The following is a 21,289-nucleotide window of genomic DNA, read 5'->3' as shown; positions in this document are numbered from 1 at the left end:
AATTGTTTAGAAACACGTTGTTTGATTAAGTGAAATGTTTTAGACAAGTGTGAAAGTGAGAAGTGTGGTTTTTGTCAATCATAGACCTTAAAATGCGCAAATACCCTTAACGGGTCAAAATAAGCTCTTGAGCGAAAATGGGTTAAGAGAATGCAAGACATCCGAGAAATCTATCTTTTATGATAGACAAATGTTGAAATTATTAGGTTCATAAGAAGTTATGTTCAAACAAACAAGCTATGTTGATATATGCATGAACGGGTCAAAATTTGGTAAAAGGGTAATAAGCCGAAGGCTTAAAAGTCATAAAGTTAGGTAGTCCAAATATTAGATTTTCACTCCATGTGATGGAGAATTAAATTACGGTCGCGTAGGAAAAAGAATCGGGTAAAACGGATCAAAAACGAGAAAGTTATGCTCGTTTCCGTGAAATCGAGTCGTGCTGGGAATTATACAGCACCAGCTGCAACAGTCTGATGAAATCAGGCCGTGGCGTAGCGCGACGGGGAAGGCCCCAGGCCGTGGCGCTACGCGACGGGGGTCAGTTTTGCGAAAATCGTTTATTTTAACTGTTGATGCATTGCGAACCCGTCTGGACCGTTTTTAAACGCGTATAAGCTAAGAATGATTAGTTTATTCCTTGTTTTAGGGAAAGTAGATACGTATGAAGGTATGTATGTATGTATGTATGAATATAAGTGGTATGTATGAATGAATGTATGTGTGTGTGTATGCAAGTAGGTATATATGAGCGTATGCACGTATGTAGGCATGCGTGAAGATATGAATGTATGTATGTATGTATGTATGTGTGTATGTGTGTATGTAGGTAGTATGTGTATGTATATATATATATACAAGTAAGTATGTACGAATGTATGCACGTATGTAGGGTTGTGTGAAGGCATGTAATAGGTATGTATGTAGGCATGTATGCATGTATACATGTATTTAGGTATGCACGTAATGTAGGCACGTACGTATGAATGTAGGTACGTATGTATGTAAGTAGTTATGTGTGAACGGATGCATATATGTAAGTATGTATGAAAGTATATACGCATGTATTCATTGAAATTGAGTATTGACGATAATAATAGCATGCCTTGTGAACGAAGTGTAACGCAGGTACAACGAGAAAGTCTCACCACGGATTGTATGATCAGATGGAAAGCTGGGATGTAAAGACTTAACGGAACGAAAAGTAAACGTGAATAAATATTGTATGTTTATAATGCGTACTAATGTTATGAATTTTATGTGGTGAGTGCAGGTAGTACGAGTCATGAGGATCATCAAGGGATAGAGATCGAGGATCGAGTCACTAGTGAGATTGTACGGGAACGTTGATGTATATAATGTAGTAAACATAAGCTATGTTTTTACTTAGTAAATAAGTCGATTGATGGATTTATGTGAAAGAGTTATGTTAAGGTTAAATTTTAAGTAAAGGTATTTATAATGAAAGAAATTTTATAACACGAATTTCCGCTGCGACTTTTGGTCAAATACGAATTAGGGTCTTTCATAATAAAAAAAACGCCACAGACAGAAGAAAAAAAAAAGAACTCTACCTTTAGAGAAAGTTTATGCATCACGGGCCACATGCATAACCTCTGTCGGGTATCAACAAATACAACAGAAATAGCCTTCTTCATTGCCGAATCTTGATCAGTGACAACAACTTTTGGTTGATCACCAACGACTTTTAAAGAAACTCTCAACAACCAAATATATGTGTTAGCAGTTTCTAACGCCAATAGTACAACACCAAATGTAACATTGCAGTGATGATTATCTATACCAGTAAACGGTACGTACACCATAGAGTATCTGAAAAGAAAAATAGTAGACAGAAATGATTAATCCTGAAAACCTCACTAAGAATAAAAAACGCCACATAGAAAATATTGAATTCTAGTTAATACTTGTTTGACCGATAAGTGGCGTTAAATGAAATCACATCACCAAACACATTATAATTACCTTTGCATTAATCATCACACCAAAACAGACCCTTCAACCGATTGTCATCATCTGTGAAGTAATCGTACGAAAAATTAGGTTGTGACTGTTTCTTTTCATGCAAATGTCTCACAACCATCTCGGTGTCATATTCCCTGATAAACAAATTAATTTGCCTCTTGTAGTTCTTAAAATCAACTTTACTTGACCCCACATCTTCAAACCCACCAAAAACAGTTTTCATGACGTTAAACGCCTTAATCGGGCCCAAGTTCAACTTAGCCATGCTATTTATAACGTGTTTCTGAAGCTGGGTGAGGTGTCGTTCCGACGGTAGAAAGTGCTTATCAGGCTTCTCAACAAAATCGTGGTTATGCTCCTCAACAAACTTATACACCTTCCATGATCCAGCCTCAAACTCTACATAAATTTATGCTCCACAACCAGTCCTTTGCGAAAAATAGAACGCACATTCATTTTTTCTGATTAGGGTCCAATGTATCAACCTTCTTGTTCTTGTAATGCCCAGACCTCATACACATGTAATACTTTATATGTCTCCTTTGGTGTTTATCTTTGCAGTCCCTTTCCTTAGAGCAAACCCCCAGCCGGAGCAAACCCCCAACCGTCGCATACTTAAGATACAAAGAATAACAATCATGAAGGCTTCCAAAAATCATTCCTGTCTTTGGTTTTAGATTGTCTCTAACGACGGGAATCTTGAATGTAAAACCAATTTCGGGCAAATTCTTTCATTCGACACAACACTCTTTTCTGAAAAAAACAACAAAAAACGTCATGAATAGTAATGAGATGATTTAATAACCTTGACACTCGAAAAATACACGCCATGCATAAAATAAAGCCAACATTATTTTTTTTGGTAAAGGGTTACCCCGGTGATTTTATATATTCATAACCAAAAAAACATGTAGCATGGAAACGTTCCACACTAGATCATAGTGGGGACATTCCCCCCACTATGTAAACCAAACAAACAACCAAACGACTAGAAAAAAAAACATGTAAGCCCACTAGTCTAACAACTAGAAATCAAGCCAATACTCTCTAACTATCTAGCAATATCACATGGTATAATTTCATTTTCAAGCATTGCATCTCCATGAATTTTCCACTACTCCAGCATCCTCATCACTTAAGTAGAAGTCTTGAATTTCATCCCCATAAGTTTGTAACGAACTGTAGAGAAAATCCCTTGCACTAACACATCCGGGGGTCTTGCATGATTCTGAAAAAATCCTGTTATTGCGCTCTTGCTAGACATAATCATATATGATCTATACGCCATTAATTGTTGATAATGTTCAATCATTCATGATCTAAAACGACAGAATAATCAGAAATTAAATAAGTTTTATATATAAATGAAAATGCCATTTGTTAAATCAATAACGATTCAAAAAGAGTTGATGTTTGACCTCATTCCTTAACAAGTTGTTCGGATTGAAACGCCAAAAAACACATCAAATATCGTGATTAGATTAACGAGTTATTTGGAGTGAAACAACATTAACTACATCAAAACATCTTTCACGAGTTGTTTGGATTGAAACACCATTAAACGCCATTAACAGTTGATAATGTACCTTCCTTAACCAATTGTTTGTATTGAAACGCCATTAAACACAACAAAATAAACACCAAGGTTTATATTGAAGATATAAATACAAACATAAAGCCATCATAACCACATGCAATAAGCAAAAACGCTGTAGCATTTACATGATTAGTTTGAACAAAGAAAGAAAATAAAACGCCATCACTTTTATGTTACTGGAATTGAAACGCCATTAAACATATCAAAACGTGAATAAAGAAACAAAAAAACGCCATTGCTAATTTGAATTTATATTTATACCAAAATAAACGTCATTATAAGATATATAATAAACAAAACGCCATTGCTTTTACATGATTTGCTCGAAGAACACAACACGAATAATAAAAACGCCATCAGTTTTACATGATATGCTCAAACAAAGGTCTAACAGATTACCCTGTAACTCGCAATCCATATCAAACGCCATTGATCTCGGAAACTTGGAAAGGAGGTAACATCTAACATGAAAATTTTGAAATTTTGTTTCAAAAAGAAATAAAAGGGCACTGTCAAATAAGGGCATGTTCGAAAATTAAGGTGGAATGAAAATCGTACCCTCGCATTTTATTTAGCGCCATAGACACGCGTCACCTCCAGGTCCATTCTCGTCATTTTCACACTTTCCATCGTTTTCTCCGGAACCCGTTTCTCTCCATCTCTCTCTCTCTATATATATATATATATATATATATATATATATATATACGTCGTCTCCCGTACAAGACACTTTTTTGTGTACGAAGTGTAAGCGACAATCACAACCATCCATTTCCAAGAACAACGATGACGATTTGAATTTTGTGAATAATAGGATTCTACAATCTAAAAAACAAAAAGAAAAGGGACATTATGGTCTTTTCTCCATTGAACTACTTCCCCCTTTTTCAAACAGCTATAACTTTTTCATACAATAATATTTAAAAATGCATTATATTAACGAGCATTTTGTAACACCCCAAATTTCGTATGTTATAAAATAATATTATTTGGTGATGCTAAATAACAGAAGACGGTAACTGTAAAACGGTACCGTAAGGAAATGATAGTAAATTTAAATATATGTGTGTATCTAAGTTAAATAAAGAAAAGAGGCCAAGTTAGTATGGAAATAACAAATTTAAACACACTTTGATAGACAAAGGGGCTAATGTGTAAATGTGTAAACGAATTAATAGAAAAAAGAAGCCAGTGTTGTTTCTGGCTTTTGTGCAATCAAACAAGAGGGCAGGAAGGAGAAATCCTAGCCCTTCAACTCTTCACAAGAAATTCAGAAATTTATGATGAAATCAGACACGAAATCAATGCATGAGCCTAGTTGGTCTCTAACTTAAGTGATTTGAGCATAAGGTAAGTTGAATGTTATGTTTTGATGCACTTTTATGAAGTAGGTGTTAATCAATCTATGAAATTTTATGAAATTGAACTTGTGTATAAGTTAGAATCATCAAATAGAAGTTGTTTTATGCATGAAACTGATTAGATTGAAAGTTTGAGTAGAAACCCATTTGGGTGAGAAGTTAGCATGAGTAGGATGATTAAGTAGGATTATGTATGTGAAGTTTTGTTGTATGATCTTGATTATAATACATGAATGATAAGTAAATTGATGTATAATGAAAGAATCTTGTGAACTTAGATGATTATTGAAAATAAATGAGTTCAACTAGTAAAATGTCATGCTTTATATGTTTGTATAATATGCTTTAAATGCGAAACCCGCCAAGTGCTCGATGAAATGCTTAAGAGAACAAGTATGTGGAATACTAGCAAGGATGATGCCGGGTTCAAGGATAGTGTTAAATTGGTTAAATTTTGAATGAGGATTGTTAATCGTGAATTATGAGATGACTAGTACGAAAGAAATTGTTATGTTGTGTGCATATATGATCTTATGGTTGTATATGTGTTTTACTATGTAAATAGGGAATGAAAGGATGTGATTCTAGTTTATATGTTGTGTTGTTGGAAATTGACGTACTTGTAAAGTTAAAATAGGATACGAGTGTGACATGAATGCGATATAAGAATGTGCGTTATCCTAATGAAGTATGTAACCTTGATGGTAGGAAAGTATAGGATCATGTTTAGATGGGAAAGCATGGAAGGCAAACGGAAAGGATATGAGGAAGCATGTACGAAACGGGCACTCGAGGTAAGTGATTTCCGTAATCACTTCTTATTTTGTTTAAGTAAGGTAGCGTTAGTTTATTGAGCATGATGATGATTGAGGTTTGATATGGTTTTGGTTGTATGAAATCGGTAACTTTTACTACGTAGACCGAACGGGTCAAAACAAGGTGATATTGATATGTCGGAATAATGTTTAAGTAATGGCTATGGTTTTGTAACCGGGTAATGGGTAGAATTTCATATAAGAATGATAATCGAGAAATGGAGATGCTAATGTAGACAAAAGACTCGGTTGTGAGTACTTGAATGTGTTTGGAGTCGTGTTGATTTAAATAGTCTTATTATTGACCCGAAGTTCTTTTTATAGTTAAGGTGGTTTGATGCAAATTATTGAATATGATTCAACTTAACAATAGCGTATTGTCTTGACGATGTTTTGGGGGTTTAAACCCATCAAAAAAGAGTGCAAATTGTTAATGGGTCGAGATACCCAAGTGCTGAAAATTCAGTTTATTTCCAGATTTTTGCTAGTCTTTATAAATTCATAGAAAATCAACCGAATGTCTGTTCGGGGCGTATTTTATATCTACGGAAAGGTCTCGGAGTCACCGTTACTAATAATTTTAATTTGAAGTGAAATACTCACTGTAAAGAGGGGAAAATACTGAATTACTACAGCTGCGTAAAGCTGGGTGAAAACATAAATTTTATAGTACTTGCATAATCTTAAGGAATTTATAAGGAACCAATCGGATGTGATTATGTTGTTGTTTTAAAACTCAATGTAGTTATATATATTTACATGAGTTAAAGTGATTGATTCCTTGAATATGGGATGCGTATGCTAAATTAAAAAAATCATGGGTGTTGTAACCTGTATATGCAAAAATATGTGTTCATTTGGTATCGCTTGTGAACGAGTGACACTTGTGTCGTTAAAACTATATAACCTATTTGAGTATGTTATGAATACATCTATGAATTACTAAGAGTATGTTAGATAATAATGATTGTTGATAATCGTATATGTTGTCTAATGAATTACAACATAGTTATGCGGCGGTTTACCATTTTATTTATATTGACCGAATCGGTTTGATAATGGTTTACTTTGAAGTGTCATTGATTCTTTATTAGCAGGGATATACATGAGATATGGATAAAAAAAGGGGCGCCCATATTAGAATAGAGAAAGTCACGAAATGTGTGATTGGAGATAATGAAGTGGTGGCTCGACATTGTTTCATTGGGTGTTATGAGCATTGAATACTCCATTATGTTTGATACAAAATCATATTATGAGTCCTCACTTAGCAAAAGCTAATTATTTTTGGTGTTTTCAATGTAGGTAATAAGTCATGAGAATCAATGGGGTGGCTTGAATCGGAATCATGAAATAAGAAAAGAGCTCACAAGTCGTTCACCAATAACCCGTTTCAATCAATATATTAGCAATTATTATGCTTACCGTAGTTTCTCGGTCGACACTAATGATATGGTAATGTTATATGACAGATTGGGGGTGGTTGAAAGGCGAAAGTGATCAAGTCTTGGAAGCGGGTCAACGATATGAGGATTTAGTGATATTTTGTTCACTAAGTATATGGGTTTCCTTATTGGGATAATTAGACTTAATTATTTGTATTTTGGAGTTTAAGTCCAACGTTTGTTTTAGCAATATTCTAGTATGTCAATGTGGTAATGGGTTATGTTTGTTTAAAAAAAAAAGAACTTTGGTTGTTAAGCAGGTTTTGTTTTCGTAAGGATTGGTCGTTTTGCAAATGGGTCATGGCGAAATTTTTCTAATTGTTTGCAAATGTCTTATTAATCTGGTGATGTGGATTCATATATTTGGGCATAGTATCCTTTATTACGTAATGTCAAATAAAAAAATTGGGCCTATTTTCCGCAATGTATTTTAATATTGGTTTTTAACGTTCTGGTGTTTCAAGTTGGTATCATAGCCCTGGTTTGAGAGAAATCAAGTAGAAGGAGGTAAATACTTGAACTCAAACCTGTGTGGTCTTGTGACAAGGAACCCGTACAATCCAAGACTCGATCAAGGCCTAAAGTTAAAAGCGAATGTAAGTATGTATTAAATTATGTATATGAAGGAAACTAATAGTGTGTTATGTGTAAGGTAAGCATGATTGCTTGGAAAGGATGATCCGTGAATGCGGTCTAGGACCGGCACCAAGGTATGTAATAAGACATATTGACCCAGGTACGTAAATTTAGCATATGGGTGTGTGTAATGGTAAAATCTATCAAGTGAAGGAAAATTTTAATGAAATATAATAATAGAATGTAAACGAAGTTATGAAAATGTTACACGTGCCGAAACCTAATTCTTCGGACATAAGGTGACGATTACACGAAGACACGAAACTAGTATGTGGATTGTGTACCTGGCCAGTACACAAGAAACATATGACGTTCGTGAGACCGTGATGATTGTTACAGGTATGTCCGTTAGAATTAGGTAGTAAGTGGACGTTAGGGTGAAAAGAAATGTAAGACTTTCGGGAATGAAAGTATGAATTATATGTTAGAATCCGCGAGACGGATTCGAAACATGAAAGGAATGAAAGTATGAATGATAGGTTAGAAACCGCGTGACGGGTTCGAAACATAATGAATGATAAGAGTGAAAAGATTCGAATGTGTAGGTAATTACAGACTAAGCAATTAAATATTCTTTAAAAAGCGAATATTATCCAGGTTATGTCTTAAACTTTTATATATATATGCGAAGGGGAAGGATGTATAGAAAACCCACTTTAATTTAGAAAACCCGGGAAACTCAAAGCTCCCGATGTTTTTTTTCTTGAAAAAATTTACACATGTTATATACATGTTTTTAAGGGTTTTGGGCAAAAAAAAAAAATCAAAAAAGCGCCGAGTAGATATTTTTTAAAAAAATAAACAAGTTTTGGTGTAACACATGTTACATTCATCTGACATATTTGTAACATGTGTTACACCAAAACTTGTTTATTATTTTTTTTTAAATATCTACTCGGCGCTTTTTTGATTTTTTTTGCCCAAAACCATTAAAAACATGTATATAACATGTGTAAATTTTTTCAAGAAAAAAAAACATCGGGAGCTTTGAGTTTCCTGGGTTTTCTAAATTAAAGTGGGTTTTCTATAGATACTTACATTATATGCGAATATATATATATATATATATATATATATAAATATGTTTGTATGCAAGAATGGTTAAAAAGACGAATGAGTCATGCGGGTCAAATGGTAATCGCCATTTAAACCCGATATATTTAATGTTTTGATTTGTTAAGTTTTATACTTGTAGGTGAGCATAATGTTTGGCACGCAAACCTAAATTTTGACGAAAGAAAGAAGTTTTGAACATGTTATGTGTTAGATGTGTTAGTAATCGACTCTTAGGAGTCTTAATGAATGACGGGCTACGACCCGGACAATAATTTAAGTATGATTGGGAAGGGTAAGTTTTGGCAAGAATACTGAATTAATGTAATGAATGTCTTGGCAAGTAAGCATGAATGGAAAGAAGTAAGAACGTGTACTTTAATACATCTACGATAAATAAGAAATGTCAGTTTGACCTTGAAAAGTCAAACTGTAAAGGTTGACGAAATAAGTAACTAGAATAAAAGAATTGCATGTAAGGGATGAAATGTGGGATGTGTTATAGCATGTATGTAGGAAGAAGTAAAAGAATTATAGGTGGGTAATCATCTAGTATAATGAATGTTTGAATGAAAGGTGCTAACCGCCGATTTTGTATATGTTAATGGTGGAATTCTGAATGTGATGAAACCAATCGAATTGGTGAAAGAATGTGCACGAGTGGAAGCCCATTACAAGGATGAATGAAAGCTGGCTTGGTACGGTTAGTACTTGTGAAGGAGTGGATCGATCTGGTTTACGGATCGCTGAAGTATGAAATGAAATCGAGGTAAGTAAAATGTTTTAACTCATGCCAGATAGATATGGATTAGTAAATTGAAAACGACCTACGAGATGAATGATGGAATAGGTATGGTATGGTATGGAATGTTGGACTTTTAATAGTTGACGTAAGAAGAAAACTATGCCATTAAGAACTAAATCTTAAAAGTTTTGAGCGGAAATTTCGAGTATTAGTTAAACTCTCGTCTAATGAACTTGCATGACACGCTTGCTTATGCAATTTAAGTAATGCATGAAATGAGGGGAATAGTAATGTAGAATGAATGAGGTGAGTTGAAGGTAACGTAAGGGTATGTATGGTACAAACCACTATACGAAATGTAAAATGATGTTAACCTTGGTGTTGAGCACGTATGCGTGACCATGAAATAGTAACTTCGTTGTGATAACAAAATAATAATTAAATGTTATGTAATAAATGTAAAGAATCTAATCTTAAAGGATGAGATAAAGGTATTAGATCTGCTATGAACGGATCATATAATGTAAGTATTATTACAAGTTTGAATAAGTATGTATATTGACCTGTTACTAACGGGTCAAGGAAATGAGAATGTTAGGTGGAAGCATGGTATGGAAAGTATAGACTTGTTAGAGAGAAGTCAATTGTATGAATAATATATGAATTGAGATCGGATGGTTACTTATAATTATGATGCAATTGTTAAAATTAAACATAGAGGGGTATGTATAAATTACGAAGGGAAGATAATTAGTGTCAAATGGAAATGAGAAAGATGTTTCGGGGATGAAACCTTCTTTAAGGGGGGTAGACTTGTAACATGTAACACCTCGAAAATTTACGTCCTATAATGTACTAACACGTGTCACAAGCTTGAACGTGTTAATGAATACTATAGAAGGACTAAAGTTGACAAACATAGAAAGTATGTGAATTCAAGATGTCAACAAGGGATAAATATACTTTACAGTAACCCTACAGATGCTCGTACCTTCAAACAAATGAAGCATGGATCATACGGAACTAAAAGTGGAAGAAAGTGAGAGATTACAAACTACAGGGGTTAAATGTGTCAACATGTTTAAGTTATACCTCTGAGTGACCTTTTAGCAAACCTGAAGCTTTGTAACGATTAATTATGCTCACTAGAATATATGACAAAAATTTCATAAGGTTCCGTTATCGTATGAGAAAGTTATGATCAAATTCGTATACGAGGGATTAAAAGCGTCAACGATGAAGTTTATGACTTTTCGGGTAAACGCAAAGCAAACCAAGGACTCAACAAAGTGGGTATAAGTCTTGAAGCCCTTATAAGTCAACTTGGAGGGTTCAAAATGCAATAAATAAAGTCGAAACAAAGTTATGAAGGGGCAAGGACCAAAGCTTAAAATATCAAAAGTTTGGATTTGATCAGAAGGGGCGTCGCGCGACGCGAGGGCCCCTGGGGGGGGGGGGGGGGCTACGCGTGCCGCGAGGGGCTATCTGCTCCGAAAACTTTGCTAGGTGTCTGGCATTTCCATTCTAACCGAATTAGAACCATTATTTTTGCAGCATGGGCGCCCCCTACATGCTTTAGAGCCCCTAGGCACACTTGTAAATGATCCATGGCCATTGGTAGACTTGTTTGTCAGAGATCCATGAGATTTAAGTTACTATAAAAGACCCTCATGTGCAACATTTTGTTCACACCACACTTCTGCATTTGTGAAGACTTCTGGAGCTCCAAAGCAGACCCAAGTCTTCCCTAGTCGTGCATAGGACTTTGGTAAGCACCCTTGACCTTCCTTAATTGAGTTTTTCATAGTTTATAGCTTAGAAGTCAAACCGCCGTAATTAACGGTTGACTTAATGATTAATCACTAATGGTCCAGTGATTAGTCGAATCAAAGGTACTTATATGTTGGTAATTATGTGGGCATTAAACCCTTAAAAGGGCACCCTCTGATTCCCACTCTAACTAGTTCAAATGTCGGGTCAAAGTTGTTTAGAAAAAGTCAACAGAATGCTAATTTTCGATTTAATGCATAATTAACAATGTAGATGGTATGTAACCTGTTTTATCACTCATATAACTTGATAACAAGTTTAAGAACTGGTCTAAGCTTGTTTGATCCGACAATTTACTGTTTTGACCCGGTTCGGAACCGAAAGTCGCAAAACTTTGACTTTTGCTTTGACTTTAGTTCTGACCCGATTTGGTATGACTTAGATATGCCTTAGGACTCCCTTAGGACCAGGTTACATGATGGTATGACCCTCTGTGACTGGTTCGTTGTTTGTCCGAGTCGTTTGCACATTTCCGTTATATGCTTAAAAGTTGACCATAATGCCCTTTTGACCTTAAAACGAGAATTTTGGATATGTGAAAGGACAATAACCTTAGTTACTGATTTCTAAACATGTCCCTAAAATTTCATGTCAATTCGAGTTCTAGAATAGGAGTTATGCTAAATAGCGCAATTAAGAAACTTTTATTAATTAAACGGCGCAATTAGCATAAAGCCTGTCTAAACCCAAATTTCGACACCAAACCTTTTACACACTAATGTAATATAATATTTTGAGATTTTTAATTATTTTTAAACTGCTCATAACCTAAGGTTATGGCATTGATTCGGTAAATACCGATTATACCCTTTTCGGACATAAAATGAGTTCTACATAGTATTTTGACACGAATCCAGTTGCTACTTATTTTAAATAATAAATAAAGTATTTTGAACTTTATAACCTGATCAGAAAACTCAGATTTCCTGTATAAGCCGGAAATCGCTTAAAACGACTTTATACGCATATTAAACGCATAGTTTGAGTTTAAAACCATTTTGTCAAGTAAGGCTTATTGCCTACTGATATAGCTTGTTAAAATAAGTGGTTTTACTAATTACTTCAGACCCGAACATCAGAAGTATAAATAATCTCTTTTATAATCTTTAAAATGACCAAAATACCCCTACGGGGCGTATTATGGGATTAAACTCGTTATGGGCACAATGGAAGGTATCCTAATGATATCACAACATATTTAGAGCATATTGACTCAGGAAACCTGTGTAAGACTCTTACGGTTACCCGTTACGCCATTTACGCGTTTGGTTCGGTTTATGTAACTAGTTTACATAAATTAGCCGAAACGGGTCAAACCTTGTCGTTTTAATCTCGAAATCCAGAATGTGGTTAGATTACCCATATTATACAAGTCTTCAAACTTGTTGGGTCTAATTCACATTCTATTCCGGTCTTCGCTTATTCGTGCGTTCGAACCGTATCTTTCGTTAAAACTAACCGGTCTAAGTTTAGGCTTAATTAAAGACCCGTTAGGATTCTAATAGGTTATTATAAACCTTCATTCCAGAATAGGAGACCCGGTAAAAGCTACCGCACTTGCTATTTGTGAATTGATACTTGCAAAGGTAAATACTTTTAACTTATTTCTCTATACGGGCTTGGGGTACGGTATATAGAATACCGCTTGGTCCAACATCGAATATTTAATCGAATAGAGATTAAATCATTGATATGCTTTGTTTTGAAATGTTTTGTTTGCTTAAGGCCTTTGGGGGGTTAATGACCATGTCCCGGATATCCTTGGCATCATCTTACGAGATGGCCACGGCCTGAGCACGGGATGTAGGCGTACACCCGTCGGTGCATAAATGATTAAATATTGTGGTGTGTCTATTGATCTTTAACCCGGTCTACGGATCGGGCTACTGAACGCATAAGAAACATGTAATTCGTTTACAAGTATTATATTAAAATAATGATCCCAAGTTATTAAAGTTTGTGCCACGTGCATTCAAATCAATTTTATTAAACCTTTTTCAAAAGTGTCAGTTGAATGTATTTACCAGTGTAAACTGACGTATTTTCCCAAAAAGGTTAAGTGCAGGTACTAAGCGAACTAGGCTGGTTTTCTCCTAGCATCCTCAATAAGTCCCGCAAGCTTGGATGTCAAACTGTTGAACATGTTTCCTATTTATTTTTGGATCCCCTGTGGATTAATTTCGACCGTTGTGATACTTGATATTACAATTTATTAAGGTTGAAATATATCTATCTTTTGCTTCCGCTGTGCATTTAAATATTGTGTTGTTTGACTGTAATGTTACCAACTACGTCACGATAGTCCCCCACCGGGCCCACCGGTGAAACGTGTGAAAATCAGGGTGTGACAGGTTGGTATCAGAGCCAACGTTGAGTAAATTAAGCACTATCCTTATGTGTTTAATCTCAATGACACAATTGCACATACTCGAGTCTAGACAAGAACTTAGGATGATTTCGAATTGTTGTTCTAGTTTGTCCTTTATTGCCTATTATTTTATTTCATTTGTTTAAGCAGGAAATATGCCACCGGCAATCAGAAGAGGAGGAAGAGGCAAAGGGCCAATCACTACCCACAACGATCACGAGGCTGGGCCTTCTCACAAGCGAGCTCCTGCCAGCACAATGAGTGCCGATCCTCAGAGGAACAGGAGGAACCTTTTTGAGCCCGCTAGACAGTCTATCTCGCACAGTTCAACACCTTCTTACCGTCACTCTTTTGGGCCGAACTCGGAAAACGAGCCCGATAACCATCAACCTTCGTTCATACCTCTCCAGCGTTCCGTTTCGCACCGTTCCTTTGGCGACCCTACTCCTGTCTTTCAGGGCCGGTTCAATCCGGCAAACTATGTCCAAGAACCAGTGGGTTTTAACCCATTGGGACCGGAGGACCACTTCTCAGAAGACATTGCAATGGATATGGACGAGGACACGGATCCCTTCGAGCCTGCAAGAGGTACCCCCAACCATCCAATCGAGATCTCTGATGGATCATCCTTCCATGGAACACCCTATCAGGGTCCAGACAGTTATCAAGTAAGGTTCAACCAGTGTGAGTGGTACTTTACACCCTCTCACCATTTATCGCCTCATGAGCAGCAGCAACAGCAGGATCCCTCCGAAGATTCGCGTTTCGTGGCAGTCACGCCACCGCCTCCACCGCCACCAGTTCATCAAGCACCTCCGGATCCACCAAGGCGTAGGAGAACAGGCGCGCAGATATCCGCACAAAGATGGGATTTTCACTTCAGCACCCCTCGACACTCCAGTGGCAGTCATTATCCGCCAGTGCATGAAGACCCACAAATGGGTGGACCTTCTAACCCAGCTGTAGAGGTGAATTCTGCACCAGTTGCACCACCTCCGCCACCATTTGGTTATGATAACCCGATACCTACATACGCCGGTTCCACAGCGTACAACCCGTTTGAGCAGCCATCTCACACTCACTACAACTATATTGGTGTCGACCCATACATAGAAGCGGCGGCAAACTACCACGCCCTTCATCCTGAGGTACCTTATGAAACACCTTGGGGAATGGGATATTAACTCATGGGTATCCAATACCCGCTAGACCTCCGGCTCAGCACCTATCACAAAAGCCACGTTTTTCCCCACCAGAACAGGAAGAAATCCTCCACTGTTTAAACAGAGTGGAACGAGATTTTGAAGAAGAACGTAAGAACAACCGTGGATTCCTCAAAGGTCTGGCAAACCTGTTGAAAGGAAAGAAGAAGCGAGATCATTAGTCTCTATATGTATTATCGTATTTCCTATTTCAATCAAGTCCCTGCGTGGACATTTATGTGTGTATTTAGTCCCTGCGTGGACTTGTCTTTTAGTCCCTGCGTGGACTTGCCTTTCAGTCCCTGTGTGGACATCTATCCTAGTATTGGTCCCTGCGAGGACTTGTTTTCTAGTTTAACCCCTGCGTGGGTAATTTGTCTATTAAAAGTCCCGTTTAGGGCAGTGTGTAATCCTTTTTATGTTTAATGGAATATTAAGTTTACGAAATTCATTTTTGTCATTATGTACATTATAAATGAAATAAATAATTCAAAAATCATTCCTTTTTAAATTGATCTGCCTATTCAAATATTAATAAAGAATCTTAAAGGTATAACCTAGCCTTCCTGTCATTATAAGACCTGGCCAAGATGGTAAGACCTGGTTAAAAGATTCAAATTCCTGTGAACCTCTGTAAACATGTTAACACTCCTGGCAGACGTGATTCGTTATAAATCACACACGTCATTTTGTACAAGGATCCTTCGAGGGATTCCTAACCCTAACTTAATGATCTATAAATCATGGGTTTAAATCATCAATTAAGATGATCGCATATCAAGCATCCATTAGTGGTGTAGTGCCTACGGGCCATATTCATTGTCATATAAGGCAAAGGACAGTAGTAGTCTATGACTCCCTGTCAAGAAAAGGTAAAGCACTATGTTCAAACCTTCATGCCTTGATTCTCTGAAATCATGGCTTATAATTTAAAACGTCCCTGTGACTAGGCTTTCATGCCACTAATAATATTGTCTATAATTAGGATAAGTCATAATTAAAATCCTAAATAAATGTGAGTAACAAATTAACCCAATATGGTCTATGTTTACCATGGTTAATGAATTGCCGAAAAGGGCAGTTCCATAATAAACTCCCAAATAATTTTTGTCACTATCTTATGTAGCAGTTCAAGATAAAATGGCTGACTCGGATGAAATAAATAGTCACCCAAAGGAGAATCTGAATGATGCCCGGATTAATATAACGGGTGCTGAACTGAAAGCGTTAGTGGACAACGCTGTTACAACAGCCTTAGAACGGCAGTATGAGGAATATAGCGGGACTCGAAGTAGGACGCTATCCGCACCGCATTCTAAGCCCAAGACTCATTCCGAGGCACATAGCAAGCCACCACCCTCTAAGAAAGAAGAACCATAGAAAGATAATGACGATCGTCACTCTTCAAACCATCATAGTGTCCTGTCTCAAAGGGTCGTGCTGAATCAAGGACCCCGTGATAAGGGTTGCTCCTACAAATACTTTGTTTCATGCAAGCCCCGGGATTTTACGGGGGAGAAAGGAGCAATAGACTGCATGACCTGGTTAGATGAGATGGACACGGTGGTTGATATCAGCGGGTGCGCTGAAAAAGATGTGGTAAAGTATGTATCTCAATCGTTCAAGGGTGAGGCCTTAGCCTGGTGGAGATCATTGATTCAGGCAACTGGAAAGATTCCACTGTATGGTATGTCATGGGAACAATTTGTTTCCCTCATCCGAGAGAACTACTGCCCTCAGCATGAGGTTGAGAAGATTGAGTCGGACTTTCTGTCGTTAGTGATGAAGAATCTGGATTGTCAAGCTTACCTTACGAGCTTTAATACAATGTCAAGGTTGGTTCCTTATCTGGTGACCCCGGAACCCAAAAGAATAGCTCGTTTCATAGGGGGCTTAGCTCCGGAGATCAAGGCTAGTGTGAAAGCCTCTCGGCCAGCTACATTCAGGTCAGTAGCTGATATATCCTTATCTCTCACGCTGGATGCGGTCAGGCAGAGATCGCTGAGGAACAAGGATGCCGAGAAGAGGAAGCATGATGATGATGACAACTCGCGTCGATCAAATAAGAAGCACCGAGGAAACAATGACCACAGGAAGGGATCTGATTCAAGGAAAGATGGGCATCAATCTGGAGATAAGCCCAAGTGTAAGACTTGCCAGAAATACAATTTTGGGAAGTGCACACTTGACACAAAATCCCAATCTTAGACAAGACCTTGTGGGATTTGCAAATCCACAGAACATAAAACCCTAGAGTGCAAGAAGCTGAAAGAAGCAACATGCTACAGTTGCAACGAAAAGGGGCACATTAAGACAAACTGCCCAAAGTATGCAAAGAAGGCTGATGAAGGGAAGAAGACCAATGCTAGGGTCTTCAGGATGGATGCAAAGGAAGCAGTGCAAGATGACAATGTGATCACAGGTACCTTCCTTATAAATGATGTCTATGCACGAGTACTATTTGATTCAGGAGCTGATAAATCTTTTGTAGACAATAAGTTTTGCAAATTGCTGAATATACCTGTCAAAACTTTAAGTGTGAAGTATGAGGTGGAACTAGCTAATGGCACCTTAGAAACCGCCTCAACCATATTAGAGGGATGCATTATATTCATTAAGGACCACTCTTTTCCGTTGTCCCTACTTCCTTTGAAATTAGCCGGTTTCGACATAGTTTTAGGCATGGACTGGTTGTCTCATAACCAGGCCCAGATTGTCTGCAATAAGAAGCAAGTGGTGATCAAGACTCCGTCTGGTGAATCACTTACCATTTAGGGAGATACCCAGTATGGACTGCCTGAGCATGTGACTATGCTCAAGGCCTCAAAGTGTTTGAAAAAGGGTTGTGTCATCTACATGGCACAAGTGACTATTGATGAGCCGAAACCCAAGATTGAAGATATCCCTGTCATTTCTGAATACCCTGAAGTTTTTCCTGAAGAACTACCTGGTTTATCCCCAGATAGGCAAGTAGAGTTCAGGATTGACATTATTCAAGGGGCAGCACTTGTTGCAAGAGCACCCTATAGACTGGCACCAACAGAGATGAAGGAACTGAGAACACAACTGGATGAATTGCTAGCCAAAGGTTTCATTAGACCTAGTTCGTCTCCTTGGGGAGCACCAATCTTATTTGTCAAGAAGAAGGATGGATCGATACGTCTGTGCATCGATTACCGTGAGCTGAACAAGGTCACTATCAAGAATAGGTATCCATTACCCAAGATCGACGATCTGTTCGACCAACTTCAAGGGGCAAGCTACTTCTCTAAGATTGATCTGAGATCAGGTTATTACCAACTGAAGGATAGAGATGAAGACATACACAAGACTGCATTTAGGACTCGTTATGGTCATTACGAGTTCCTAGTGATGCCTTTTGGGCTCACTAATGCACCTGCGACATTCATGGATCTCATGAACCGTGTCTGTAAACCATACTTGGACAAATTTGTCATCGTCTTCATTGATGACATTCTGATCTACTCAAAGAACCAAGCTGATCATGAAAAACATCTTCGATGTATTCTTTCACTACTTCAACAGGAGAAGCTTTACGCCAAATTCTCTAAGTGTGAATTCTGGCTTCGAGAAGTCCAATTCCTTGGACATATGGTTAGTGAGCGTGGTATACAAGTGGATCCCGCTAAGGTGGAAGGTGTCATGAATTGGCAAGAGCCGAAGACGCCCACAGAAATTCGCAGCTTCTTGGGATTAGCAGGATATTACAGGCGCTTCATTGAAAATTTTTCAAGGATTGCTGCACCCCTAACTTCTTTGACTAGAAAGAATGTTAAGTTTAACTGGGGCCCTAAGCAGCAAGAGTCCTTTGATATCCTTAAGCAGAAACTAAGCAATGCACCTGTGTTAACATTGCCTGACGGGATAGAAGAGTTTGTAGTATACTGTGATGCATCACACACCGGGATGGGGTGTGTGCTTATGCAGAAAGGCAAGGTTATTGCCTATGCTTTACGTCAGTTAAAGGTGCATGAAAAGAATTACACCACCCATGACTTGGAGTTGGGTGCCGTTGTATTCGCACTGAAGCTATGGAGGCACTATTTATATGGCATCAAATGTGTGATCTATTCTGATCACAAGAGCCTCCAGCATCTGTTCAACCAAAAGGATTTGAACATGAGGCAACGACGATGGATGGAAACTTTGAATGACTATGATTGTGAGATAAGATATCACCCTGGCAAGGCGAATGTAGTCGTCGATGCCTTGAGTCGAAAGGAAAGAGTAAAGCCTATAAGGATCAATGCCAAGAGCATTGAGATAAAGAATAATTTGAATGAAAGGTTGTTAGCTGCACAGAAGTAAGCTGTGCTGGAAGCTAACTATCCTAATGAGAAGCTAGGAGTAACTGAAGAACAGATATCCTATGGAAAGGACGGAATTTTAAGGTTAAATGGACGAATATGGGTTCCAGTTTATGGAGGACTACGAAATGTTATCCTCCAGGAAGCCCACAGTTCCAAATACTCCGTTCATCCTGGAGCTGACAAGATGTACCAGAATTTGAAGGCAAACTTTTGGTGGATAGGCTTGAAGAAGTCTATAGCTACCTATGTAGCTAAATGTTTGACATGCGCGCAAGTCAAAGCTGAACATCAAAAGCCGTCAGGTTTGCTACAACAGCCTGAACTTCCCACATGGAAGTGGGAAATCGTGACGATGGATTTCATCACCAAGTTGCCAAGGACAAGGAAAGGAAACAATACGATATGGGTAATAGTTGATAGACTGACCAAGTCAGCGCATTTCCTACCCATTAAGGAGACTTATAGCTCCGACATGTTAGCCCAATTGTACGTAGATAAGATTGTATCGCTACATGGCGTGCCTGTGTGTATTATCTCTGACAGAGATACTAGATACACGTCACATTTTTGGAAAAGTTTCCAACAATCTTTGGGCACGCGCTTAAACTTCAGTACGGCTTACCATCCTCAGACGGACGGACAGAGTGAGCGTACTATCCAAACCTTGGAAGACATGCTTCGTGCATGTGTGATTGACTTAGGTGGTAGTTGGGATAACCACCTATCAATAATCGAGTTCTCGTATAACAATAGCTACCATACGAGCATTAAGGCTGCTCCTTTCGAAGTCTTGTATGGTAGAAAGTGCAGAACGCCCGTCTGTTGGGCGGAAGTTGGAGATGTCCAGTTGACAGGACCAGATATAATATTTGAAACGACGGACAAGATTGTCCAGATGCGTGAGCGTCTGAAAGCTGCCCGTGATAGGTAGAAAAGCTACGCAGATTTGAAACGTAAACCTTTTAACTTCGAGGTAGGCGACAAGGTGTTGCTTAAAGTATCACCCTGGAAGGGAGTGATGCGATTTGGTAAGAAAGGAAAGTTAAGCCCGAGATACATTAGACCCTTCGAGATCATCGAACGTGTCAGATCGGTCGCCTATAAGTTAAACTTACCGGAAGAGCTCAGTAGTATTCATAATGTTTTCCACATCTGCAATCTGAAGAAGTGTTTCGCTGATGAATCACTAGTTATACCGCATACAGATGTACACATAGATGAGAGCTTGAAGTTTGTTGAAAAACCTGTGTCGATCGAGGATCGATAGGTTAAAAAGCTTCGAAGGAAGTATATATCGATTGGAAAGGTTAAATGGGATGCCCGTAGAGGTCCCGAGTACACGTGGGAGGTAGAATCCACGATGCAAGAAAAGTACCCTCATTTGTTTCAGTAAATCTTGAGGTCGAGATTTCTTTTAAGGGGGTGAGGATGTAACACCTCGAAAATTTACGTCCTATAATGTACTGACACGTGTCACAAGGTTGAACGTGTTAATGAATACTATAGAAGGACTAAAGTTGACAAACATGGAAAGTATGTGAATTCAAGGGTTCAAGATGTCAACAAGGGATAAATATACTTTACAGTAACCCTACATGGTGCTCGTACCTTCAAACGAATGAAGCATGGATCATACGGAACTAAAATGGAAGAAAGTGATAGATTACAAACTACAGGGGCTAAATGTGTCAACATGTTTAAGTTATACCTCTGAGTAACCTTTTAGCAAACCAGAAGCTTTGTAACGATTAATTATGCTCACTAGAATACATGACAAAAATTTCATAAGGTTCCGTTATCGTATAAGAAAGTTATGATCAAATTCGTATACGAGGGGTTAAAAGCGTCAACGATGAAGTTTATGACTTTTCGGGTAAACGCAAAGCAAACCAAGGACTTAACAAAGTGGGTATAAGTCTT

The 21,289-nt window shown here is 37.9% G+C and overlaps 1 long non-coding RNA gene across 1 annotated transcript; it reads left to right on the top strand.

Moving 5' to 3' along the window:
- The first annotated feature begins 4,824 nt into the window (after positions 1-4,824).
- Positions 4,825-7,416, top strand: LOC110928219. Its single transcript, XR_002586220.2, has 3 exons — positions 4,825-4,933; positions 5,663-5,738; positions 7,065-7,416. It is a non-coding gene; the product is annotated as an uncharacterized LOC110928219 (long non-coding RNA).
- Positions 7,417-21,289: the final 13,873 nt, after the last annotated feature.

Source organism: Helianthus annuus, chromosome 3 (assembly GCF_002127325.2).
Source record: "Helianthus annuus cultivar XRQ/B chromosome 3, HanXRQr2.0-SUNRISE, whole genome shotgun sequence".
Lineage (NCBI taxonomy): Eukaryota > Viridiplantae > Streptophyta > Magnoliopsida > Asterales > Asteraceae > Helianthus > Helianthus annuus.
Note: the sequence above shows the minus strand (reverse complement) of the source record. Positions and strands in the feature narration are given on the sequence as shown.